Here is a 27227-nt window from a genome sequence, read left to right as displayed (position 1 = left end):
CCTGCTCGTGTCTGCCGAGCATGGCTCCATGGATCTCGACGGCAGTGTAACCGTCTGACCAAAAATTTCACCCTGCCATTGGATTTAGGTTGGGTGAAAAAAATGATATTCTCTTACGTTGATCAGTTTTCCACATTGATTCAACCACATCACATTTAATTTTGGGTTGAAATGACATGGACAAAAATGTTTATTCAACCAGTGGGCTGTCTTTTAAGGAAAAGGAACCGCTCTCTATGCTGACTCAGTGATGTATCAATGCATAGTTCAACTAGAGCTGAAAGCACGTCAGCAATAAGAATGATCATCATGAGATACCGTCAGAGTGATCTGAAAAATAAATTAATCAGAGGTGAGTGATAGCACTTTTTCACACACATTCCCCCCGTCCAATGGAGATAAAGGAACGCCCAGATCCACCACAGAAGTTCATTACTGAAGTCCAGATGTGAGTGTGTCTGTGCGTATGTGGTGTGTGATGTGGTCTGCAAAAGCACATTGTAGGTGTGTGTGTGTGTGTGTGTGTGTGTGTGTGTGTGTGTGTGTGTGTGTGTGTGTGTGTGTGTGTGTGTGTGTGTGTGTGTGTGTGTGTGTGTGTGTGTGTGTGTGTGTGTGTGTGTGTGTGTGTGTGTGTGTGTGTGTGTGTGTGTGTGTGTGTGTGTGTGTGTGTGTGTGTGTGTGTGTGCCGTAGAGGCTGGCTGAGTGAGGCTAATGGTGGGCGGGTGCCTGGGCAGCCCTCCACAGTAATGGACGATGCAGGCAGTGGTATTCACCATATAATCCTTTAGAGTTCCTCCCAGGTTAATCACCCAGCAGCTGGGTGCCGCATGGCAGAAGGAGGTAGAGCCCCGTGGATGGGCCATGCTAAATTAAATTAATGGAAGATGGCCTCATTAGCACTCGCTCTGTTGCTCCGGGAGGCAGGAGGGAATGTGCAGGCCTGGCCATTGCTGTCTTTAGGCTGCATAGGGTGTAGGTTGTAAATTAAGCTGTAGGCTGTAAACTATAGGCTGTAGGCTGTGAGCCATACCAGTCCTGGCCTGCAACAGCCATCACTATGCAGCAGGGAGAGTGATTGCTTATGGAAATGTTGCTGCATCATGGTATATAATACATTGATTTAAACTTCATCAAGGGCTGCTGTCAATCTGTTTCTCCCCTTGTACTGTAACTACACTGATAAATCACTAGGCATAGATGCTAAATGAAATGTTGTATAGTTGTGTGTATTCATTCTGGTTAATGTTGAGTCCTGTGCTATTTTGCCCTATCCAGAGGTGCCTTGCTGACGTGGTCCTCCACTGCCTCCTGTGCATACTCAAATCCCCTTGAGAGTTCTCAATTCATCACCTGTCCTGTGTCTCATAAGGCCCTGGTCCAAAACCTATTACCTCCCCCATCCTCCCACCCAGTTGCATGTTTCAATCTCCTTCCCAAGCCAATCTAGGAAACCAAATCAGAAACAAGAGAGAAGATTGTGGCTACTTTCAGCTTTCTCCTTTAGAGTGGCCATGATTTTTCCGCTTATGTCCTTGTGTGCTAGATGTATAGCCTAGTATTTTTAACCACTTGTTCATTTCATCAGTTGCATAGGATGATGATAAGATTGAGGGTGTGTGTGTCTGATTGGGGAATAACTGATTACATGTGATCAGTTACATTTCATCCAATTTTTTTTACGTAACTCAGGGTTTCCCAAACTCGATCCAACTCGGTCCAACAACAGTTGTTTATTTGAATCAGCTGTGTAGTGCTAGGGCAAAAATTAAATGTGCACGGGGGACCCAGGACTGAGTTTGGGAAATCCTGAGTTACGTTACCAGCAAAAATATTGTAATCAGATTACAGATACTTTAGAAAAACAAGATGATTACTTATTGGATTACTTTCAATATAGAAATGATGTTTGCTAGAAGAAAAAAAAACATGACACCTTTATGTTTTATGAATACAATTCAATTAAACATTGAAAAAAGGCGCAATTTTAAATTTGTTCCACCTGAGCGAGTCTGACCACAAGTCAGTGACTACTATGATGACACACCAAAAGCGTTTGATGGATCCTTTTTGTCTTCTTCTAATGCCTCTTAAGGGGAAAGTAATCCAAAAGTAACAAAGTAATCAGATTACGTTACTGAGTTTGGTTAATCTAACAGTTACCTTACTGATTACACAGTTTTGGAAAGATAACTATTAACTGTAACGGATTTAGAGAGCGACATACCAAACCATGTGTGAGTGCAAGTGGGCGTGTCTGTATATGTGGTGTGTGTTTATATAGACGGTGTCTGTGTTTGCTCCGGGCCTAATGGTGCAATTGATTAGCATAATTGTAATGACTTGTGTGGAATGCAGTCAGACTCATGCCCCAGGTGAGTATCAGATGAGGTTGGTATTCCTCCCGTCCTCCTCGCTCCTCGTGGTGAATAACTGAAATTGCCCCGCGTCAACACCTTAGAGACTTCAGCACCAGCTTTACAGCCCTGAGAGACAAGGGGTGGAAAAATAATGCAGAAAATTAGAGCCGTTTTATTCTTGCTGACCAAACAGTTCCTTACTTTGATGCATTACACTTGGGTCAGCTTCGGAATCTGTGTAGTGTAGCACTTCACCTGAAAAAACCCTTTGTGCACATTGTTGCTCCTCTGTCAGCATTGATGATTAGTTCCAGGTAAAAACATTTACCAGGGTTGGACACATGCAGTGTTTTTGAGTGTTTCTTGTCATGTAACAATCCCATTCCTTTTCCTGGTGGACGCCAGATATACTGTATATAATGATGAAATGGTCTAGTCTCCACCCTAACAATGGGAGTCGTCTCAAAGGCGGGAAGGCAGGTGTTCTGCTTATCGCTGTGTTTGTGGACAGATTTCAACGGGAGGGGACAGTCCCACTTCATCCCTTCCTGTCTCTAGCCCAGCAATAACACACCATATTCAAATAATCATAATTTCCACAAATCAATGCATGGGAGAAATAACTGCTTGAGAAACGATATTATATACTAAGTAGATGCCTAACATTCCCATTATGTACACCCATATTCTCACACCACGCCCTGAGCTGTCTAATGAGCCAAGCAGTCCTAACCAGCTTGTTTCATTTGCTGCTTTCCCCTCTTGATTAGGCACATATGAGAGAGAATGATTCACGTCTTTTTCAATTGAAATGTGTTGATTACAAAAATCGCTCGCTGTGCAAAGGAGATTATGACGATGAATCATACTTGGGCTGCCAAACCACCACTGTTCTGAGAATCAGACGTCCCTTTATAGGGAGAAAAACTGTTCAGCAGATTCATCAGAGCTCAAAGTTAAAGTCAGATGAAGCCAGACCTACCCAGAATGCAAAGAAGGATACTTTTGACGTAAATCTAGGCAAGAAGATTACTGGGCAAAACTTCTTCATCATCCAGTGAGTTAGAGCCCGGAATAAATACCCATGTTTTTCTGGTCACAATCTGAATGGAAATTCATTCCTTTTGCTGTTCTGAATTCTGTACTTTCTTGGAGACAATCCTGTCCTATCACGGATGTTGTGTTCCTATCCCACAGTAGATGAAAACACAACCTACTTGCATAACAGGTGGTAAACACAGAACATTCTAGCATTTCCTTTACTCTCTCCTGCCCCTTGTCAACAAGGGAAATAGGGGTAGGGTGCATACATCTTCTCAGCCTTAATCAATGCTCACGTGTTGACATGATGAGAAAGCGAGGGAAAGATAGTGTGTGCCTAGTCTATGTTTTGACTTGTGCCTCTCTGCTCTGCAGACAGCGTGGGGGGCTTTAGCAGCTCAAGCTGTGAAGCTGCAGCTCACTGTGGATCCATGGCACCTCCGCCAGTAGTCTGTCATCGCTAGTGTTGCTTGGCAGTCTAAATCTGGCCAGGAAACAAGCAGCAGCGTCTCTCCTGCTGCCTACACATCCTGCTCTGTAGGGATATAACACTCCGCTCCATAGCAATCAATATTGGATGCACCTTCAGGGACCAGCCGAGAAAATGGCCTCAGGCTGGACTGGTCCCATCCCACCCATTTGCTATATTTAAAACTAGCCTGGCGTATAATGAAATACATTACCTGCCACGAGCACTCATAACTCTACCAAGGAACAGACAGAGGAGTTATGGGGAGCGGGACGAAGAATGATCCAACTACACAAATAATGTTTTTACTCTCAAGAACATTTATCACTGTGGCTCCAGCAGATAAATCATATCTGCGCTGGTGGGGGATAAACTTTCCTTGGAATCGCTTGATAATGCAGGATAAAAAGCCCCATCATGAAATAAGTAAATCTGGCTCTTGCATCTGGGATGATACATTGTTTGTGTGTGTTGTGTGTGTTGTGTGTGTGTGTGTGTGTGTGTGTGAGGAAGAGAGTGAGAGCCAGAAGAAATGTGTGAGATGGAAACAGCCCAGAATTCCCCCGAGGGAGGCATAGGGCCTCGGCTCTCCCCATCTGATAGGAAAATAGACATGGCAGCTATCAACACATGATCCTCCAGCACCACGCTGCACCTCCTCCTCCTCATCTCCCCTCATCGCCCCTCATCTCCAACATCTGCACCCATCACAGTCTGGTCTCTACAGGCTGCCAGAGAAGGCATACTGTACCCATCACCAAGAAAAGCTGGAAAGAAAACAAACCCTGAAGTTCCCATTGGGGAGAGTAGAGAACAACTCGGGATAAGAATGTTATAAGTAATTTGTGTTCGTATAAATTGTGCACAGATAAAACAACTATTGTGGCTTCGGATACAGTGAGATTGAAGCAATCCTGTACTGCAGTTTCTAAAGTGAAGGAGAAATAGTCCTATTTTATTATTAAATCACATTTTATTTGTCACATGCATTGAATACAACCTTACAGTGAAATGCTTACTTACAAGCCCTTAACCAACAATGCAGTTTTAAGAAAATCCGTAAAAAAAGTAAAGAGATAAGAATAACAAATAATTAAAGAGCAGCAGTAAATAACAATAGCAGGGCTATAATACAGGGGGTACCAGTACAGAGTCAATGTGTCAATGTGCGGGGGGCACCTCTGTCGAGGTAATTGATTTAATATGTACATGTAGGTAGAGTTATTAAAGTGGCTATGAATAGATAATAACAGAGAGTAGCAGCAGCGTGGTGGGAGGGGGGGGGGGGTGCAATGCAAATAGTCTGGGTAGCCATTTGATTAGCTGTTCAGGAGTCTTATGGCTTGGGGGTAGAAGCTGTTTAGGAGCCTCTTGGACCTAGACTTGGCACTCTGGTACCGCTTGCCGTGGGGTAGCAGAGAGAATAGTCTATGACTAGGGTGGCTGGAGTCTTTGACAATTTTTTGAGGCACTTCAAGGTGTGCACATGCAACCGTTAATAACACAACGACAGTGGGTCGTTCTGTGGTGTGGCTGCAGGTATCCTTGAAACCGTGCAAAGCAGGGGAAATTATTGTAATCCAAAGTGAAAGATAGGAAGATACAAAGAAGTGGAATAATTGCTGTGCTAAAAGCCCTTACCTGGCTCCAAATGGAGGCTGGCTTCAAACAAGGGGAAATGACAGTAATTAGGTGAAGGTGATGTGTTTCTGCTGGGGACATTTCAGCCATGTAAATGGAACTAATGCATCACAGTCAAATGGGTAGGAGCTTTGACACACTCATAGACCAGTAATAACCTGGCCTTTGTCCTCTCTGATCAATACGTGGTGATTACATTCAACAGCACTGGGGGCCTCCTAAATGGCAGATCCTTCCCTATTCCCCATTTAGTGCAGAGCCCCATTCTGTCTAGGGTGCCATTTGGGACAAAGCCTTAAAAATAAGCTCTTAATAGGTACAAAGCTAAATCAAATGTTGGATTTCAATCTTTTTTAGATACACTCGGAGGGAAGAATAATCTTTAAGCCATAGGTTATGACAGGCAGTTAAAAGAGAGATCGAGACAGAGAGAGAGAGAGAAGAGGTGTCTATCTTCCAAGGCTATTAGTATCTCAATCAGAGAAATACCTCCCATGTCCCTTCGCAGGGATTTGAAACCCCTCCCTAGCTCTACGTCACTTATCCCATTCTCCTCCACACACAACATCCTTGGCTGAGTTATGATGATACTGCAATAATGAGCAGACACTCCAACATGTTGAGCTCACATCACTCCCTGGCAGGGTTGGGGACAGTGTGTGTGTGGGGGGGTGTTAGATATTCCACAACGTGGTACACTCCTGCCAACCTTGGAATAGTAATGAGGCAGCGCCAGCGTGGCAGGCCCACCACCGTAACACCCCCGTCTCGCTGCCTAATGAATGAATGAGCCGCGCCTAGAGTGTTGAAAAACAGTCTGGTTCCGCACCAGCCCCTGAAGGGGAATTCCTTCCCCAGCCAACATCCCACATCCCAACCCCTCCTCCACCTGACCCTCCTCCTCCCGCCCCTGAAAGGGGAATTCCTTCCTTCCCCAGCCAACATCCCACATCCCAACCCCTCCTCCACCTGACCCTCCTCCTCCCGCCCCTGAAGGGGAATTCCTTCCTTCCCCAGCCAACATCCCACATCCCAACCCCTCCTCCACCTGACCCTCCTCCTCCCGCCCCTGAAAGGGGAATTCCTTCCTTCCCCAGCCAACATCCCACATCCCAACCCCTCCTCCACCTGACCCTCCTCCTCCCGCCCCTGAAGGGGAATTCCTTCCTTCCCCAGCCAACATCCCACATCCAAACCCCTCCTCCACCTGACCCTCCTCCTCCCGCCCCTGAAGGGGAATTCCTTCCTTCCCCAGCCAACATCCCACATCCCAACCCCTCCTCCACCTGATCCTCCTCCTCCCGCCCCTGAAGGGGAATTCCTTCCTTCCCCAGCCAACATCCCACATCCCAACCCCTCCTCCAGCTGATCCTCCTCCTCCCGCCCCTGATTCCTGCGGGGGTGATTGATTAAACCCAGAATGGTGAACACCCTCCCCCCTCCACCTTGTATTAATTTGGTTTGTGCCCCATACAATGCAGTGATACACCATCAGCAATGACCTCATCTTATTTTATTTTTTTAATCATCAGATCAATACTACAGTAGAATGTGATCTGAGGTCATTCAGGTGATTACCATCAACCTGAGACAGTAATGTTTAGGAATCATCATAAATAAAATGTTGGTAAATAAATGGCATTTGTGATTTGTCACAAGGGAGTTGGGGTTTAACATAATTCTGCTGAATAGCATGAAACATACATTTGGGTTTAGACAACTGAAGAAGAAGTGTTTAGTGTTTACTATGCCCCTGAAAAACACACTGTCACACCAAATGCAGAATGTGAGCCGCAGGCCCCAAGAGCTCACAGATTTGGATCACAGGGTTGCAGCTCTGCCCCCCCCCCCCCCCCGGCCTGCGGTATGTCACTGTCCAGGTGCAGAGCGATGCAAACATGTCTGGAACAGACTGTCAGCCACAGGCGCCCAGGGGACAACGAACCAGATCGCAGAAAAAAAACAAGAGTTGGACGCTGAAAACTAGTTTCACCGTTGATATGAACCTTGTCCTCTGCTGCTCAGGCAGAAACACATCTGTCACTTCCCTTTCTTTGTCTCCCAGGGATTGAACCAGGGTGCCACCTCTCTCATCGCTCTCTGGGCACTATTTCATGTGTGGTGAGGTCTGTTGATTATCAGGAGAGACCACTAGGTCAGGATATAAAACAACAATGTCAACACGCTAGGCATCATACTCAGCACAATAACATCACTAGAATAAATAGGTTTGAAAAAGCAGATACAAACAGATTAAATTCATACGGACAGACATGTATTTTTTCTCTTCATGCAATACAAATTAAAATCTTTGTTATTATCCTGCAAATCCGATCCCAACTTTAATTCTTATAATCTGCAAAAGTGCGGCAGGGTAGCCTAGTGGTTAGAGCATTGGACTAGTAAGCGAAAGGTTGCAAATTCAAATCCCCGAGCTGACAAGGTACAAATCTGTCGTTCTGCCCCTGAACAGGAAGTTAACCCACTGTTCCTAGGCCGTCGTTGAAAATAAGAATTTGTTTTTAACTGACTTGCCAAGTTAAATAAAGGTAAAAAAAATATATATATATATATATATACAAATTTTAAAAAGTACCTCGGGTCATTTCCTCATGCATACAAATAATAATAATCCATGACTGCTGAACTGCCATCTTCAAAGCATTGTCATCCTCTGTTTTGTTCATCAGTGATATCCCCACGAGGTTTCCTTCATGTAAAAGGGATCTGACTGCCTCTCTCCTCCAGTTACGTTGATTTACATACCGTTACATTCCAGAGGACAGTGCAGTGTGTACGTTCTATACTCTATGACTGCATGTGTCTGTCTGTGTCGGTTTACCGGTTTGTGGATCTGTTGGGGTCTCGAGCGCCTCTCTCCAGGAAGCAGGAAGCCCTGAGGCCCCGAGGCCCTGCTGCAGAGGACACGAGTCTTCAGACCTGAAAAACGACAAGTTCCCTGCAAATGTCAAACCACAGTCCCAAGGAATTGCAACCTCACAACACACTTGATCAATAGTTCTGTTGATCACAATTGTACATGCTTACTGCATGATTACACAGTCCAGACTTAGCACACAATGACTGGCTTTTCTCTGAGGGGTAGACATGTGGATATAGGGAATATAAATTAACTCACATCACACACTACTGGTTTGGCATCATTAGTAGAATGGCTAGGCCAACCTCCACCATGAAGGGAAGGACAGTACACTTCATAACTGGCTACTGTAGCAATCTCTGTTTGTATACAATCACAATACCATAGAAATGATAAAGACAGGGCTTAGCCTGTAAAACCCAAAGAGCATTCAGAGATCTCCTGAACTCCTATGTGTACTGACAGTGTTACTAGCTCTCCCTGTGAGGGTTAGGTGATATTGAGCAGGTAGGGGTGGGAAGGAGGAGGCTGCTCTGCATATTGAGGTTGGAGGGTGAGTGCAGGTCACCAAGGAGACAGATAAGACCCTACCTTGCATATTAAGACATTTTTCACCTGAATGAGAGTGAACTGCTGCAATGTAAAACAAAAATACTTACAGGCAGATACTGTAGAAAAAATAAAAAGTACAGTATGTTACCATACATTCCAAAGAAACTTTGTTTTAACAGTACATTACTGTAAAGCTTACAACATTTTTTTACATTATGGGATGTGGTACATGATTGTGTAGTTTAAAGGGTCTTTCTCCGTCTAAGAATAAATGCATACAGTTGAAGTTGGATGTTCACATACACCTTTGCCAAATACATTTAAACTCAGTTTTTCATATTCCTGACATTTAATCCTAATAAAAATTATCTGTCTTAGGTCAGTTGTGTCAGAATAATAGTAGAGATAATGATTTATTTCAGTGTATTTCATTCATCACATTTCCAGTGGGTCAGAAGTTTACATACACTCAATTAGTATTTGGTAGCATTGCCTTTAAATTGTTTAACTTGGGTCAAATGTTTTGGGTTGCCTTCCACAAGCTTCCCACCATAAGTTGGGTGAATTTTGGCCCATTCCTCCTGACAGAGCTGGTATAATTGAGTCAGGTTTGTAGGCCTCCTTGCTCACACATGCTTTTTCAGATCTGCCCACAAATGTTCTATTTCATTGAAGTCAGAGCTTTGTGATGGCCACTCCAATACCTTGACTTTGTTGTCCTTAAGCCATTTTGCCACAACTTTGGAAGTTTGCTTGGGGTCATTGTCCATTTGGAAGACCCATTTGCGACTAAGCTTTAACTTCCTGATTGATGTCTTGAGATGTTGCTTCAATATATCCACATCATTTCCTACCTCATGATGCCATCTATTTTGTGAAGTGCACCAGTTCCTTCTGCAGCAAAGCACCCCAACAACATGATGCTTCCACCCCCGTGCTTCACGGATGGAATGGTGTTCTTCGGCTTGCAAGGCTCCCTCTTTTTCCTCCAAACATAACTTTTCGCACTAAAGTACATTTATCTCTAGATGACTGAGCAGCATGACGGCTGCGTGGTCCCATGGTGTTTATACTTGCGTACTATTGTATATACAGATGAACATGGTACCTTCAGGCATTGGAAATTGCTCCCAAGGATGAACCAGACTTGTGGAGGTCTACAGTTTTTTTCTGAGGTCTTGGCTGATTTCTTTTGATTTTCCCATGATGTCAAGGAGAGGCACTTAGTTTAAAAGTAGGCTTGAAATACATCCACAGGTACACCTCCAATTGACTCAAATGATGTCAATTAGCTAATCAGAAGCTTCTAAAGCCATGACATAATTGTAAACCTCTGACCCACTGGAATTGTGATACAGTGAATTATAAGTGAAATAATCTGTCTAAACAATTGTTGAAAAGTTACTTGTGTTATGCACAAAGTAGATGTCCTAACCGACTTAACCGAAAACTATAGTTTGTTAACAAGAAATTTGTGGAGTGGTTGAAAAACGTGTTTGAATGATTCCAACCTAAGTGTATGTAAACTTCCGACTCAATGTACTTGGGTCCATGAGCTGTAGATGGGCCACAGTGGTATCCATGTTGTATTTATGTGTAATCTGTGTGTTGTTTTCGAGGTGAGGGCGTCCTATATGTCTGTGACCACAATTGTATTAGGTTGGGGAAAAGGGGACTTGTATTTTACATTATGCTTATGCCTTGGTGATGACAGCGATGATGATGATGATGATGATAATGATGCTGATGACGACGAGCATGATAATGATGATGATAAAGACGACAACGATCACTAAATAAAGGACAACAACACTGACAATGATTTTGCTGAAGAATGATTATGGTTAGGATTTCCTTAAACATAATCGCTCTGATTTGGTCTCAAATGACTTTATATTATATTGCGTTTCATAAATAACACATTTCTACCAGTAAGGCTGAGTCAACATTTCATCAGGCAAACTCCACTCACCCCAGAAATAATGTATTCTGACCCTGTTAAAGCTGTGCATAGAATGTGCATATGAGGAAGGGTGATGAGGACCCACAGATCCTTACTATAAGGAGATCTCATACTGGTTCTGCTTGAATGTATAGTATGCCGGTTGCACCAACATATCTTGAAAGAAAGTTAAAGTTAGAGATTCTGATGCAACTCTGTGAGCGAATGGTCACTACTTATTATTGAGCAATAGGTAGATAGAAACATGGCGTACACCGCGTAATCAGAATATTGGATTTTAAGCTGATTTAATGTTAGTAAAATGTAACGTTTCAGCAAGAATGGGATTTTGAGAAGGCTAATAGTGTATTCGAGGGATCTGTATTGGTCATCAACATTACAGTAGCTGTGACCAGTGTTGGGGTTGCTACTGAAAAAAGTAATATATTACCAATTAATTGTTACTTCATTCAAAAGTAGCAAATTACTTGTCACTCCCTGGGAAAAAGAATTAGTTACACTACTGGATATAGTACATTCAGCTACATGTTACAGTATGTAGACCTATACAAGTAGCCTAATTACCAGCGTCAAGTTTGTTCAGCTCTCCCAGCCTGTCCTCCTGAAAGATTAAATCAAGCCTTGGTTGTTTGGTTGAGGTAGGCCTACAGCAGCAGTGGTCAGGCCTCCGGGGTCTTTCACTATGAGTTTTGTCTTGGCGTGTTGTTTTGCAGGTTCTTCAAGAGATTGGAAGTTGTGTTTCTAGCAGTGGAGAGATGTTTCTTTCCTGGACACAGTTTACATTCTACAGTTCTATACTTGTAATGTTGTCCTTCTACCAAATCAAAGTAATGGAAGTACTTCTGAGAAACTCAATGTTTTAGACACTTAGACACATTTTTCACTAAAATTGTTTGTAGTAATAGCGTGTATGTAAACAGGAACTTTGTGAAAGGACTAAGGACAAAAACAATTAGAATCTGGGGCAGGGGGACGTTTAATATTGCGTCAAAAGAGGGAATAATAACCATCACAAATATTTATTTGGATCTATAACTGTAATAGGAAGGAAATTATAATAAAAGTAAAGAAGTAAAGGAGACCTATCTAATCAGTTACTGTAATATTATTACTCAAATTAGAACACTACTCCGTCATATTACTCGTTACCGCCAAAAGTAATATTATTACTCAAATCAGAACAGTACTCCATTATATTACTCGTTACCGCCAAAAGTAATATTATTACTGTAACTCCCCAGCACTGGCTGTGACACATCAACAGTGAAATTAAGATTTCAATTCATATTTAATTTTCTTCCCTCAACAGACATTAGCCCATCAATGTTTTAAGAGGCTCGAAACTTTTTAAGGAGACCCAGGCGTTTTCAGTAATATGTCTACTGATCTACTTAAAGCCTCTGTCAGGAACCAACCGTTAACATTTTCTGGGGGTGGGTGATAACGTTCGATTAACTGGCGGAGATCATTATCTATGCACATCTAAAATGGAAATGTATGCAATCATCTGCAATTGAGCTGAGCGAAATCAATATTGATGGCTGCAATCTCCTCCTTACGAGAGGAAAAGAGCCCTATATTTTAGACAAGAGGAAAAGCTAGAGAGAAAAAGAGTGAATTGTGCCACTGAAGAGAATATAACACTCAAATGCTTACACTGCAAGAACTCCTCTGTGTCGGGTACAGGACACCTGCAATGAATGCAATGGACTCTATATTTTATATTTCATCATTTCCTGTTAGAATGTTTGCATTGTGTTTGTTGTATTTATTTGACAGTTCAAATTCTCTGTGTACATTACACAACACAGGAAGGCCATAAGGGAGGGGTAAGCTGGTGTCTGGACTACCCTGCCTGTGGGTGGGTGGCTGGCAGGATGGGTGGGAGTACCGGCTGTTGGCGTCCTCTACATTTATCGGTGCTCCGACAGCACCTCACTGTGCCACAAACACACTGCAATAAAACCCCAAATTGCTTTGGATAAAGGAAATGGCTTTATCACTGGAGGGATAAGCAAAGGGGACATGAATAAAATGCAACAAACAAAGGGAGAGTTAGAGGGGAGTTGAGACGAGCTACAGACTTCAGCAGCTGGCCGCGTCGCCGGGGTAATAATGGATGAGGGTCATCTGCACTCCTCCGATGAGTGAAAGGGCACTCTCTCCGTCTACAGAGGCAGAGGAAATTCATTGAAGAAAAAAGAAATAAACCAAGAGGCCAGAATTACTTTCTGAATCAACCACTTCATTTCATGGCTGGTGTGGCAGCTGTGGTACTGCTGAAATATCTAGCAGAGAAATAGGGAGACATTCCAATATCATGGTACTGCCACTTGAATTACATTGTGTTCCTCCACAGTCAGTCAGAAATAATTTGTTAACCGTTGAGTCTTCGTAAATCTTGCTTGAACTTGGTTTCGTAAAAAAAGGAAAAACTATTTTCTCCACATCTTTAAATACAGAGGAGTTTTTTATTAATTTCGTCATAGAGAGAGGAGCAACCTATGACCTCAGGTCCTCTTTTCCCAGGAGCACAAAATGGCTGCCTTTTTCCAATCACAATACCTGCAGAGGCACAACCATTTTTCACAGCCACTGCAGGCAGAGGCCCACTGATTAAGACCAGGCAAGTGGCAGCTAGCCCACACAATGCTCTACCCCAAGGATAAACTAAGTAGAGGTGATGGTTCTCCTCAGAAAGGGAAGTAGAAAAAGAGTCTTTGGGATAATATGAGGTCATTTAACCTCCGTAATCATTCCTGTCTGCCATTGGTCCTGTAATCTCAGCTCAGTATTTGGCTCAGCAGAGAGTAGTAGAGACATCTCTGCTTCTCCCTGCATATATTAAGTGCAAAGACACTAGTAAAAAATAAATATAGTCTATACTGTAATGTGCATGTTCATTCTTCTGTCTATTCCACTTGAAAAAAACCCCACAGCTGTCAATCAAATCAATTAAATTAGCTACAACAACAGTATATCTATCGAGCCCTCTGACGCTGAATAAATATGGACCAAGGACGAGTTGAATGTCTCTTTCTCTCTTTCTCTCTCTCTCTCTCTCTCTCTCTCTCTCTCTCTCTCTCTCTCTCTCTCTCATTCCCTATTTTTATCTCTTCTCTCCATTATAAAAGACATCTCTCTCTCGCTTTCTCTCTCTTCTCTCCAGACTCACTGGTGCATGTCCTACACAGTCTTCTCTCCCCACATGTAGGAAATTCAGAAGAAGAAATTAATCAAAAGAGCAACCGACTCTCCCTCCTCCCTGGTCGGAGGAAACAAGATGAAAACAATCTAGTGTCTCCTCTCTGTTGCCGTCATAAATCAGACGGAAGACACGCAGGCCTCTGCATCCGAATTAAAACACTCATCCTATATTCCACAGCCACACGCACACACACACTCTTACGTACACACACAACAAGCCTCTTAGTTTTGACTCCGAAGCTAACCCATTCCTAATTAAAGAATACAAAAATAGTGCCAATAGTGCACAATAAACAACCGAAAAGATGTTGCTGCCCTTGTTGTCATTGATTAATTGCGGCACGCCGCCTTATCATTTAGTTCAGCGTGATTAATGACAAATTAAATAAATAAACTCCTCTGCATTTTGCCTGGGACTCATTTCTTTTTCAGGGGGTTTCAAACAGGCTTGAAATACGAGATCATCAGTGACTTGCAAAATGGCACGAAATAAAAGGCCATTGTTCTCAACTTAACTGGAGGACACGTGGTTTTCAGGAGGAAGTGAAAAGGCTCTGTGGAAATTAGCGAGACACACTCAAGGTGGGTAGAGTGTACGTCTCAACAATAGCTATCTAATGACTGTGAGCCTGGCATCCCAGGAGGATAGAACAGAGTTCAATGTAACCTGAGACCCGTCTTGTACCGTAGCTAAGAGAACCTGGGCTACTTATGTCATGGAAATATTGAATCAAATACTTCTCAGACAGTGGAGCTTGTGTATTCAAATAGACGTTATTACAAACTTCAGCAAAGCTGAGCAATTCCATGGGAGAAAAGACTCTCCATTCTTAGTACTTGACTTTTATACAGTCTTACCCTTACATAACATCGTCACTGCACTTTATGAATCTTGTTGTCTGGCTTAGTTTCCATTCTCTTATTGGCTCAGACATTGGGGCAAAGATTCAATTGGTGGCGTGACATGCACACTCCTCCTGGTGCCTATAACTGATTAGCTAATGTTCCTGTCCAAAGGTCTTCACAAGTTCAGGCCAATGTTGTAAATGTTCTCACACATGTGACCAGTAGCCTTCACAAGATCAGATATTGTCACGCCTTGGTCATTGTATTTTGTGTTTTTGGTATATGTTTGGGTAGGCCAGGGTGTGACATGGGTTTATATGTTGTGTTTCGTATTGGGGTTTGTATTAATTGGGATTGTGTATGATTAGGGGTGTGTCTAGTTAGGCTTGGCTGCCTGAGGCGATTCTCAATTGGAGTCAGGTGATTCTCGTTGTCTCGGATTGGGAACCGTATTTAGGTAGCCTGAGTTCGCTTTGTATTTTGTGGGTGTTTGTTCCTGTCTCTGTGTTGTATTCACCAGATAGGCTGTAATTAGTTTCTCGTTTCGTTTGTTGTTTTCGTATTTCAGTTATTTAATGTACCGTCTTATCATTCATTAAAGTCATGAGTAACCTACATGCTGCATTTCGGTCTGACTCTCTTCTTACAACAGACGAACGTCGTTACAGATATGTCCCAGACCAGTCAGGTCTTGTTGATCTACTTGCCTCATCCACACGGATTCTGCTTACGTTCTGTTCTAGGACTTGTCTAAATTTTGACTCGATGTTGATCCAGCTTTGTACACTCACATGGGCTCAGTCTTCATTCTGCTTACACATGTCTAATATTTAAACTTATATCGATTCTTCTTTCTACTTCAAAGGGAACAGTATACGTACTGAAAATCACCAGATGACTGGAAATTCTCTTACACTTACTCCCTGTGTGAAATATGGGGATGTTAGCGGTCAGTTTCACAGGAAGTAATGTGACCCAAGCTGAACTCAGTGGCTTATTTATTTATTTATCCTTTATTTAACTAGGCAAGTTGGTTATAAGTACCCCACAGTTCCATCGCTACCACACGCACGTTCTGAACGCCTTTGGCCATTCTCAGGCAACAATGACTGGAGCCACGGGCCACAGTACAGGAAAGAGGCAGAGCAAAGCAGAAGATCTGAGATTCAACGCTGCTCCACCTCAGATGTTTGTTACTCCTAACGCCACCAATTAACAATATTGATGGCTAATGAGCAGATGAAGTATGCGATTTACAACCCACACTAACGACTTCGCCTAGAAAGCCTGTTCATTATCTCTCTAACAGCCACAATGGCAAAGGATTCAACTTGTTGCTTCGACACTTGGACGACGGGAACCAAACAAGGGGTGAGAGAAACAGAGGGTGAACAGTCAAATTGAGCACAAAGACACTGGAGAAAAATTGGCTGTTTCTATTCTCCTTCGCTGCTGGGAAACGGTCTGATTGATCTCCACACAAAATAAGAGGAGAAGTCTGCCCTCCCCCTTTCCTCCTCTCCCAACATCACACCATCTCTCCCTCCTCTCAATTATCAAGGTGATGCCCCAGATGTACAGGCAATTATGCATTCAATTTCCCTTTAAATTAGGTGCCATGTAAACAATGCACCAGGAGGTTGAAGGCACGGCCCCTCCATTTCTCAATTGAGACTCATTGATTGCCCTCCCCAAATCTGGTTGCTTCCATTATGGGCTGCATTATGTGCTGCCTGAATGCCAAAAGGATTAGGATGAGGACATCCAAAGTCTTAGCACGTAAAATCTGGTGGTTTTAATGAATTTGGGGAGCACTTTATGTTAAGTTGCCCCTATGACTATACATCTACACAGTAATAACTGTATTAACAACATAGTAGTTACGTGTTACTATGTCATTATGTGGTAATAAGGGTGTAGAGCTGATAGCTATCAGTTATTACACAATTTTACTGTGAACACCGAGTCTGTACCCACTTTAAGTTAGTTTTAAGAGTAGTCCATTAGACTGCTGTGGCTATTTGATCATACCAGAGTGGCCCACCATCAACAAGTATGGAGAAAATGCATCCCATAACATTTTAACATGGAAATAGCTGTTCTGTCATTCAGCCCACAGTAGCAGCCAATGTGTGGTGTTCAATGTAGGCCTACATTCCATGTGACTTTTGATAAAAACATGCAGGGCTTGACATGAAACTTTTTATCCACTTGACCTTCAGACAAGGAGGTGACTGAAAATGTTGTTGTGTTGTTTGATGCAAGAAACCACTTCAACAAAAAAACAAGCACAATTATTCCCATACCATTATTACAGAGAATCAGACAAATGATGCTACCCTCTGCCTATTGGCTACTTAGATTATTCAAGCCGGTCTCAAAATACAACACTGCCCCTTTAAGACAAAAAAAGTTATTTACCTGACACATTTCTTCAAAAGTGTCTAGAAATGTACACATTTTGTGCTCTTGTAGGAAGCAATCACCCCTATTGTTGACTACAAATGACCTATCACTGGGCTAATAACTCACTCACTAGCAATGAATACGAACAAATGTACAAATGTGCACAGGTGGCTAAATGCAGCTCTCGCTTTGATCTCAAAACAAGCGCATCTACTCACGACTGCTTATGCTGTAAAAACAGCAGTTCAAAGTGAATGGCACAGATCCATATATGGCAATGGTCTATTTGCATATAGGCCTACTGCAGCTCTGATTGGTTTTGGTGCAGTGGTCTGTGTAGAGTACAGAACTGAGTCATTCCTGTCAACACAATAGAATCCTATTCCGATGCATTCTGCCTACAACATAATATATTGTATAGTTAGTATGCAAAACTAACTCTTACATCGTTTCTTTTGTTTCGTTATGTCGAGTGAAGTCGAGTGAAGTTCAATCTCGTGCTTCTCTGTGCAGGCTGATATTTCACGATCAACCCTGAATTTGACTTCAACAGTGAATGGAAACATGTAGTCAACCTTGATAAATCAAAATTCTGAAAATCATGACAGCTCAACAACCCAAACTCAGATCCTTGCAGATGGTCTTGACTCCATCAATATGACAACACGATCATGTTCTCAGCATATTTCAACTGAACACTGGATTGTGTACGTCATTAGACCACCCAATCCAGTTGTTCCACACCAGGCTTATAACACAATTCCATTTAGCCTCACACGGTGACTCAGTAGTGTAGTCTAATTGTCTGGGGACTCTGCTTCACCTTTGGGGTCAGCTCGATGCTCTGAACACCATCACACAGCTTTAATTGAATTGCAGAGACTAGCTTCCTAATTAAGTGATTAGGGCTGAGAACATGGAGGCAATTAGAGAATAACAATCCCCCCCCCCCTCCGATGTTGGCCAGACAGACAGTGGGATGAGAACACGGGGGCAATTAGGGAATAAAAAGCCCCACCCTCGATGGTGGCCAGACAGACGGCGGGATAAAAACATGGGGGTAATTAGGGAATAAAAAGCACCCCCCCCCTCCGGTGTTGGCCAGACAGACAGTGGGATAAGAACATGGGGGAAATGAGGGAATAACCCCCTCCGACAGACAGTGGGAATAACCCCCTCCGACAGACAGTGGGAATAACCCCCTCCGACAGACAGTGGGAATAACCCCCTCCGACAGACAGTGGGAACAACCCCCTCCGACAGACAGTGGGAACAACCCCCTCCGACAGACAGTGGGAATACCCCCCCCCCCCCCCTCCCCTCCGACAGACAGTGGGAATAACCCCCCCGACAGACAGTGGGAATAACCCCCTCCGACAGACATTGGGAATAATCCCCCTTCGACAGACATTGGGAATAACCCCCTCCGACAGACAGTGGGAATAACCTCCCCTCCAACAGACAGTGGGAATAACTCCCCCTCCGACAGACAGTGGGAAGAACCCCCCCCCCCGACAGACAGTGGGAATAACCCCCCTCCGACAGACAGTGGGAAGAACCCCCCTCCGACAGACAGTGGGAATACCCCCCCCCCCGACAGACAGTGGGAAGAACCCTCCCTCCGACAGACAGTGGGAATAACTCCCCCTCCGACAGACAGTGGAAATAACCCCCTCCGACAGACAGTGGAAATAACCCCCTCCGACAGACAGTGGAAATAAACCCCCCCCCCCCGACAGACAGTGGGAATAACCCCCTCCGACAGACAGTGGGAATAACCCCCTCCGACAGACATTGGGAATAATCCTCCCTTCGACAGACATTGGGAATAACCCCCTCCGATGTAGGCCAGACAGATAGTGGAAATAACCCCCTCCGACAGACAGTGGGAATAACCCCCCTCCAACAGACAGTGGGAATAACCCCCTCCGACAGACAGTGGGAATACCCCCCTCCGACAGTGGGAATAACCCCCCTCCGACAGACAGTGGGAATCCCCCCTCCGAAAGTAGGAATACCCCCCTCCGACAGACAGTGGGAATAACCCCCTTCGACAGACAGTGGGAATAACCCCCCTCCGACAGACAGTGGGAATAACCCCCTCCGACAGACAGTGGGAATAACCCCCTCCAACAGACAGTGGGAATAACCCCCTCAGACAGACAGTGGGAATAACCCCCTCCGACAGACATTGGGAATAACCCCCCGCCCCAAAAGACAGTGGGAATAACCCCCTCCGAAAGACAGTGGGAATAACCCCCCCTCCGATGTTGGCCAGACAGACAGTGGGAATAACCCCCCATCCGATGTTGGCCAGACAGACAGTGGGAATAACCCCCCCTCCGATGTTGGCCAGACAGACAGTGGGAATAACCCTCCCTCCGGCATCTGGGGGATTGAACTTGTTTTACAGACGTGTAACTCCAAAGACTGGCTGCCACACATTTCTTTCAATAAACAGCTGCAGTTCAAGCATCTAATGTTATGTGTATGTCCAATAGCATTTAAAATCATCATGCAGTACCGGTAAAATACAGTTGCCATATCCTAAGGATTCTGACAGGTCTTGCAGTTACAGTAGTGATGGGCCTGGTCATTTTGAATTCATATCTGCTCTTATTGGGAGGGTAGAAAGAGGAGAGCTGTACAGACCTAAGGGATGATCCTCATCTGAATGTCAACGAAAGAGCTAGTAAAACCTGCCGGCTATGAAACAGAACAGAACACCAGGCCAATGTCCTTGACCACTTAAGAGGAGAGGAGAGGAAAGTATGCAGCGTGCATTCCCTGGTCCCTCCTCCAACTCTGCCTTTCGACCTGGTGTCTGTCATCATAATGAAGTGTCTGGACAGACGGCTAGTCATACAGACAGATGGACAGATGCAGAGGATGGAGGGAGAAGCAAAGGGTGGGAATGAGAGGTGCACAGTATGTAGGTGGTGTTGGAGGGTGGACTGTGGGGATAACAGTGTTGGATTGGGATCTAGCATGTGTAGAGCTGAAAGATTACATCTGTAATCACAGTAGCAGGACTCCACGAGGTGTGGGAGGGAAGGAGAGGTGGGGAGAGTAATGCACAATTCTGGGGCTGAAGAGAGAGGAGGGAGCTCTGTTTCTGAGGGGAGCCCACCATGCAACTCACAATCCACAACATCACTCATAACTCAAGAAAAGTCAGGCAGAGTCTAATGAGAAGGGATCTTTCACCAATCATCATTTGCGTTCTTGGTGCGATGCTGTCTCTGAACTGTTGCTTCTGCTCACCAGAACGAGAGGAGGGAAGAAAAGTACAAAAGACAGACGGAACATTCTGGAATCTGACTAATGAATACAAACAACTTGACCTCACCAAAGGGTTAGGAACTATGGCTTATTTACAGTGTTCATATGTGCAGTTTATTAGATGACGGTGTTTACTGTTGCAGGAACCACAAACCAATTATTCAAACTCTTTCATGCTATTGTCATCATCGTAAGAAGCATTACTTTCATACATAAACACACAACTACACATAGGGTTATGAAAAGGGCTGATGTATGAGGAGAAAAACTAACTGCTATGTATTCCATATAGAGTTTTCTTAGTTTTTGTATTTTCTTAATGACCACAGATTTACTGTATTTAATTAATGCTGTTTCAAATGAAAGATTCCCACACAGTTTGTGCTATCCGGGATCCTTAGGACGTCCATACCCTAAACTTAACCCCATTTTAAATGTCAACTTCAATGGGTAGTCAGAGTTGAGTGACGTCCCAAGGAAACCCCGGATAGCAAGGACCCATTTTTCTGGCACGGCTCTCTCTCCTCCTTGCCTTCCCATCTTCCATGATCCTGACTGATAAGATGAATGCCTGCCCAGTCACTAATCTCTAGGATGATGTACAAGGGTTAAACAAAAGCGATTTTTCACAGCGTCACCATCATACCTTCTCACTCTCCTGTTTAGCACTGAGGGGCTGGCAGAGAGGAGGCTGACTGGTGCTGCCAACGTGATCGCTCCCCGGCTGTCTGAGCTTTGAGTGACAGGCGCATCGCTCAGCACCCATTGCAGTTTATAATCACACTCTGGCTCCGCTACATGTATAATTAATGAGGCTGTGGAGCACTGCAGGTAATCATTTAGAGACCACAATTCAACCTGGGGAGTTAAAGAGGAGTGACTGGCACATTAGTGCAAATTCAACTAAATGGCACCTGGAAGAGGATGGACTTTCATTGAAACCTGGCTGAGAGAGAGGAACAATTTTGTTCGGAAATTAGCTCCAGATTTATGACATTTCGTCCATTTGTTTTCTGTAAGGGATTATTTATTTGCCAAAAATATTAGCGTGTTCCCTCTCTGGTTCAGTATAGATTAGAGACTTTGGCTGAGCAATTTCGTGATAGTTTGCAGTCCTGTGCCGAACCGCCAACATGTGTGAATGCGTTTTGTCTTCTCTGAAGGACAGGCAACGTCTCCGACCTCATTAGAGAGTGGACACCACATATTCAGGTTGACTTCCAGCTACAGCGACATGGCCTCTTTTCTAATCAGGGTAATTGCAGCAGGACTCTCTGGACAGACAGACACCTCCTCTCTCCTCTGTCTGAGCAGGAGGCAGAAGGCTGAGGAGGATAGCTGGGAGCCAAACATTTGGGCTGAGGGGGCAATTGGTCACGTGGGACTGAAGGCTGGCAGTAGGAAGCTCAGGGGATAGAGAGCTGAGGCCGGCAGTAGGAACCTCATGGGATAGAGAGCTGAGGCTGGCAGTAGGAACATCAGGGGATAGAGAGCTGAGGCTGGCAGTAGGAAGCTCAGGGGATAGGGAGCTGAGGCTGGCAGTAGGAACATCAGGGGATAGAGAGCTGAGGCTGGCAGTAGGAACATCAGGGGATAGAGAGCTGAGGCTGGCAGTAGGAACATCAGGGGATAGAGAGCTGAGGCTGGCAGTAGGAACATCAGGGGATAGAGAGCTGAGGCTGGCAGTAGGAACATCAGGGGATAGAGAGCTGAGGCTGGCAGTAGGAACATCAGGGGATAGAGAGCTGAGGCTGGCAGTAGGAACATCAGGGGATAGAGAGCTGAGGCTGGCAGTAGGAACATCAGGGGATAGAGAGCTGAGGCTGGCAGTAGGAACATCAGGGGATAGAGAGCTGAGGCTGGCAGTAGGAACATCAGGGGATAGAGAGCTGAGGCTGGCAGTAGGAACCTCAGGGGATAGAGAGCTGAGGCTGGCAGTAGGAACATCAGGGGATAGAGAGCTGAGGCTGGCAGTAGGAACATCAGGGGATCGGTAGCTGAGGCTGGCAGTAGGAACCTCAGGGGATAGGGAGCTGAGGCTGGCAGTAGGAAGCTCAGGGGATAGAGAGCTGAGGCTAGCAGTAGGAAGCTCAGGGGATAGAGAGCTGAGGCTGACAGTAGGAACCTCAGGGGATAGGGAGCTGAGGCTGGCAGTAGGAACATCAGGGGATAGAGAGCTGAGGCTGGCAGTAGGAAGCTCAGGGGATAGAGAGCTGAGGCTGGCTGTAGGAACCTCAGGGGATAGGGAGCTGAGGCTGGCAGTAGGAAAATCAGGGGATAGAGAGCTGAGGCTGGCAGTAGGAACCTCAGGGGATAGAGAGCTGAGGCTGGCAGTAGGAACATCAGGGGATAGAGAGCTGAGGCTGGCAGTAGGAAGCTCAGGGGATAGGGAGCTGAGGCTGGCAGTAGGAAGCTCAGGGGATAGAGAGCTGAGGCTGGCAGTAGGAAGCTCAGGGGATAGAGAGCTGAGGCTGGCAGTAGGAACATCAGGGGATAGAGAGCTGAGGCTGGCAGTAGGAACATCAGGGGATAGAGAGCTGAGGCTGGCAGTAGGAACATCAGGGGATAGAGAGCTGAGGCTGGCAGTAGGAACATCAGGGGATAGAGAGCTGAGGCTGGCAGTAGGAACATCAGGGGATAGAGAGCTGAGGCTGGCAGTAGGAACATCAGGGGATAGAGAGCTGAGGCTGGCAGTAGGAACATCAGGGGATAGAGAGCTGAGGCTGGCAGTAGGAACATCAGGGGATAGAGAGCTGAGGCTGGCAGTAGGAACATCAGGGGATAGAGAGCTGAGGCTGGCAGTAGGAACATCAGGGGATAGAGAGCTGAGGCTGGCAGGAAGCTAGGGGAACATCAGGGGAACATCAGGGGATAGCTGAGGCTGGCAGTAGGAACCTCAGGGGATAGGGAGCTGAGGCTGGCAGGGGATAGGAAGCTCAGGGGATAGAGAGCTGAGGCTGGCAGTAGGAAGCTCAGGGGATAGAGAGCTGAGGCTGACAGTAGGAACCTCAGGGGATAGGGAGCTGAGGCTGGCAGTAGGAACATCAGGGGATAGAGAGCTGAGGCTGGCAGTAGGAAGCTCAGGGGATAGAGAGCTGAGGCTGGCTGTAGGAACCTCAGGGGATAGGGAGCTGAGGCTGGCAGTAGGAAAATCAGGGGATAGAGAGCTGAGGCTGGCAGTAGGAACCTCAGGGGATAGAGAGCTGAGGCTGGCAGTAGGAACATCAGGGGATAGAGAGCTGAGGCTGGCAGTAGGAAGCTCAGGGGATAGGGAGCTGAGGCTGGCAGTAGGAAGCTCAGGGGATAGAGAGCTGAGGCTGGCAGTAGGAAGCTCAGGGGATAGAGAGCTGAGGCTGGCAGTAGGAAGCTCAGGGGATAAGAAGCTGAGGCAGGCAGTAGGAAGCTCAGGGGATAAGAAGCTGAGGCTGGCAGTAGGAAGCTCAGGGGATAGGGAGCTGAGGCTGGCAGTAGGAAGCTCAGGGGATAGAGAGCTGAGGCTGGCAGTAGGACGCTCAGGGGATAGGGAGCTGAGGCTGGCAGTAGGAAGCTCAGGGGATAGGGAGCTGAGGCTGGCAGTAGGAACATCAGGGGATGGAGAGCTGAGGCTGGCAGTAGGAAGCTCAGGGGATAGAGAGCTGAGGCTGGCAGTAGGAAGCTCAGGGGATAAGAAGCTGAGGGCTAAAAGGACCATAGAGCTAAAGCAAGGGGCTTTGAAACCAGGGAGGTGATCTTGCCCCTAATAGGCTATGTGAGTAAGGAGTCTTAGACATGCTGGGGGACAAAATGGGCTTGTGTGCCTGGGAACAGAGGGTGAACTAGAGACAAGGCTGTGGATGGCACAGGAGATGAGAGCTAGGGGCTAGAGTGGCTGCAGAGCTGTGGTAGCTAAGGGAGCTGCAGGTTCAGAAAGAACCACAGAGATACAAAATACTCCAGGAGAGGAGAAAGACAACTCTTTCAGTGTGGACATTATGCTGCCCTGGGATAGCCTGTACCCTCTACCTGACCCGCGTCTGACTAGGATAAAGCAGACCATTATCGCTGCTATCATACCTCCAGCCAGAACCTCCACTAGGGAACTACAGTACTGACTGTCTAAAACAATTCAGGATTTTGCTTAGAATACGGTGCCCATGCTCTCCAATTCAAGCATAATTGTATTCTATTAAACTAACTCCAGCAAGCAATTCCCTCTTGTAGTAGGAAAGTTCCCAGGTAAGTAAGATGAATCTGTTGAAAACTGAATTATCGAGCTAGAATCCAACAAACAAATAGTCTGATTAGATGTTAGGTTGTTAAGGGAGAGAGGGCTTCAATAGGATAGAATAATCTAAATAAAGAAGAGATTGTGACTCATATCATCTAAACAAAGAGCTTCAGCTCTATACAGAAATGTAATGATACTGTCACGCCCTGGCTTTTTATTCTCTATTTTGGTTAGGCCAGGGTTTGACTAGGGTGGGCATTCTATGTCCTTTTTTCTATGTTTTGTTTTGTATTTCTATGTCTTGGCCTGGTATGGTTCTCAATCAGGGACAGCTGTCTATTGTGGTCTCTGATTGAGAACCATACTTAGGTACCCTTTTCCCCCACCTGTATTGTGGGATGTTAACTTTGACTTTGTTCAGGGCACATGGCCCAAAGCTTCACGGTTTGGATTCATTCTTAATAAAAAGAAAATGTACGCTTACCATGCTGCACCTTGGTCCAGTCCTTCAGCCAGCCATGACAGATAGACCCAGCTTAGATAAATCAGTGTGACTATATCCTTGTACTTGTGAACTCACTGATAATCACGGCTTTAAAAGTCCAGTGCAATATCCAATCATTTCTGGGTAACAATTAAGTACCTTCCTGTGATTGTTTTCAATTAAAATGGTCAATATGAAACAAATTGCTTCTTACAAAGAGAGTAAAACTGGAAATGAGCTGTTACTGGCAGAGCTGTTTGAAACTCTCTTTCTTATTGGTCTAACTAATTTACCAACTGGAGATGTCACCAGGCAGGCCAAAACTCCATCCCACCAAAACAGGCAGACATTTCAGGCTGTCTTTTCAAACAGCTCTTACACTAAAAGAGCATTACCATTATTTTCACAGTATTATTCCAACCCTGTAGTGTGGAAATATATATAAAAAGGGAAATTCATATTTTTTGGCTCCACTGGCCCTTTAATATCCATTATCGAAAGTAGCATGCTGAGGGAGCAAAGGTTTTTTAGGCGTGGAGCACAAATCTGAGACGGGAGCCAAATATATATATATTTTTTGTTTTAACTAGGCAAGTCAGTTAAGAACGAATTCTTATTTACAATGGTCAACCAGGGAACTGCCTTGTTCAGGGGCAGAACAACAGATTTCTACCAGCTTGTGGATTCGATCCAACAACCGTTAGTTACTGGCCCAACGCTCTAACCACTAGATACCTGCTGGCTACCTGCAGCCTAAACAAGTGGAGCAAGTGGACAAAACTTATGTTTTGCTTAGGGGGCCGTGCTGAGCCTGCCTTTGTGACCATAAAGATTTCAAAGGGAATAAAACACATTGAAATATAATTACAGGGGGTAGCTCAGAGCTTCTTTGTATGGGTACAAGTACATCATGCTGCAGTGGAAATGTTTGTTCAAAGGAAATGTTTGTTCAAAGGAAATGTTTGTTCAAAGGGTCCCGGTGCAAGGCTCAATACAATATCAGCATTGTGTCATCAGATTTTTCAGCTGTAAATTACTTTCATAACAATGATTATTTCAAGGGTTACTGCTTCTTTCTTGGAATAACAGACATACACTGATACAGTTATTAAATAACACGTATGAAATATAATAAACAAAATGAAGGGGTTGTTTGATGTAACTTTTCTTGATGTTATTTCATGAATTCTGTAGATTTCTCCAAAAGCAAAACTCATTGAAATGAATCATTTAAACCTTTTAGTTTGCTCTTTCCTGTATGCCACCCGAGGTCTAGAGAGCAGAGAGCGTTCTGAAGCTCAAAGGAAGTGTTTTGCAAGTTAAATTATTTTTAACATTTATTTAACTAGGCAAGTCAGTTAAGAACAATTTCTAATGTACAATGATGGCCTAGAAACAGTAGGTTAACTGCCTTGTTCAGGGGCAGAATCACAGAGTTCTGGTTGCTGGCCCAATGCTCTAACCGCTAGGCTACCTCACGCCCCTAGGTGACGACCCGCACTCCAATCCAAATGCATTACTTTAGCAGGCCTGCTAGAGAATACAGGGTGTACCTAACCACCAATGTACCTATTATCACCCATAATCAGCCACAAAAAAATTTATTTGAAGAGGGAACGTCTCCGAAGACGTCGCATTCAAATGACTGCTGCCCTCGGCTTTGAGTGCTTGACACAAATGGCTGTTATAACCCAAATTACCTTAATGCCTCAGTTTTCCTTTTCTTAATGTGTGCCGGTGATGGAGGCCTTTCAAGTCGCCTTTCCACTCCAAACACACAGGGTCCAGGAGAGAAAGAGAGAGTCCGTGGGAGTGCTCTGTCTGCATCTCATCTTCTTCTACCTGGGAGAGAGACGGCTGCAGATGAGGCTGTAGAAAATGGAGAGTGGCA

The 27227-nt window shown here is 44.9% G+C and overlaps 1 long non-coding RNA gene across 3 annotated transcripts; it reads right to left on the bottom strand.

Annotated features, from left to right (window-relative positions):
- Window positions 1–1938: 1938 nt before the first annotated feature.
- On the bottom strand, window positions 1939–27227 carry LOC123995339. Of its 3 annotated transcripts, XR_006831814.1 has the most exons (4): window positions 17379–17566; window positions 9049–9057; window positions 8105–8448; window positions 1939–2483 (listed from the first exon to the last, which is right to left on the bottom strand). It is a non-coding gene; the product is annotated as an uncharacterized LOC123995339 (long non-coding RNA). The 3 variants fall into 3 exon arrangements; XR_006831813.1 differs by lacking the exons at window positions 9049–9057; window positions 17379–17566 and adding an exon at window positions 27037–27227; XR_006831812.1 differs by lacking the exon at window positions 9049–9057.

This window comes from Oncorhynchus gorbuscha, linkage group LG14 (genome assembly GCF_021184085.1).
Source record: "Oncorhynchus gorbuscha isolate QuinsamMale2020 ecotype Even-year linkage group LG14, OgorEven_v1.0, whole genome shotgun sequence".
NCBI classification, from domain to species: domain Eukaryota; kingdom Metazoa; phylum Chordata; class Actinopteri; order Salmoniformes; family Salmonidae; genus Oncorhynchus; species Oncorhynchus gorbuscha.
The sequence above is the reverse complement of the archived record's forward strand: the minus strand, read 5'-3'. Positions and strand labels throughout refer to the sequence as shown.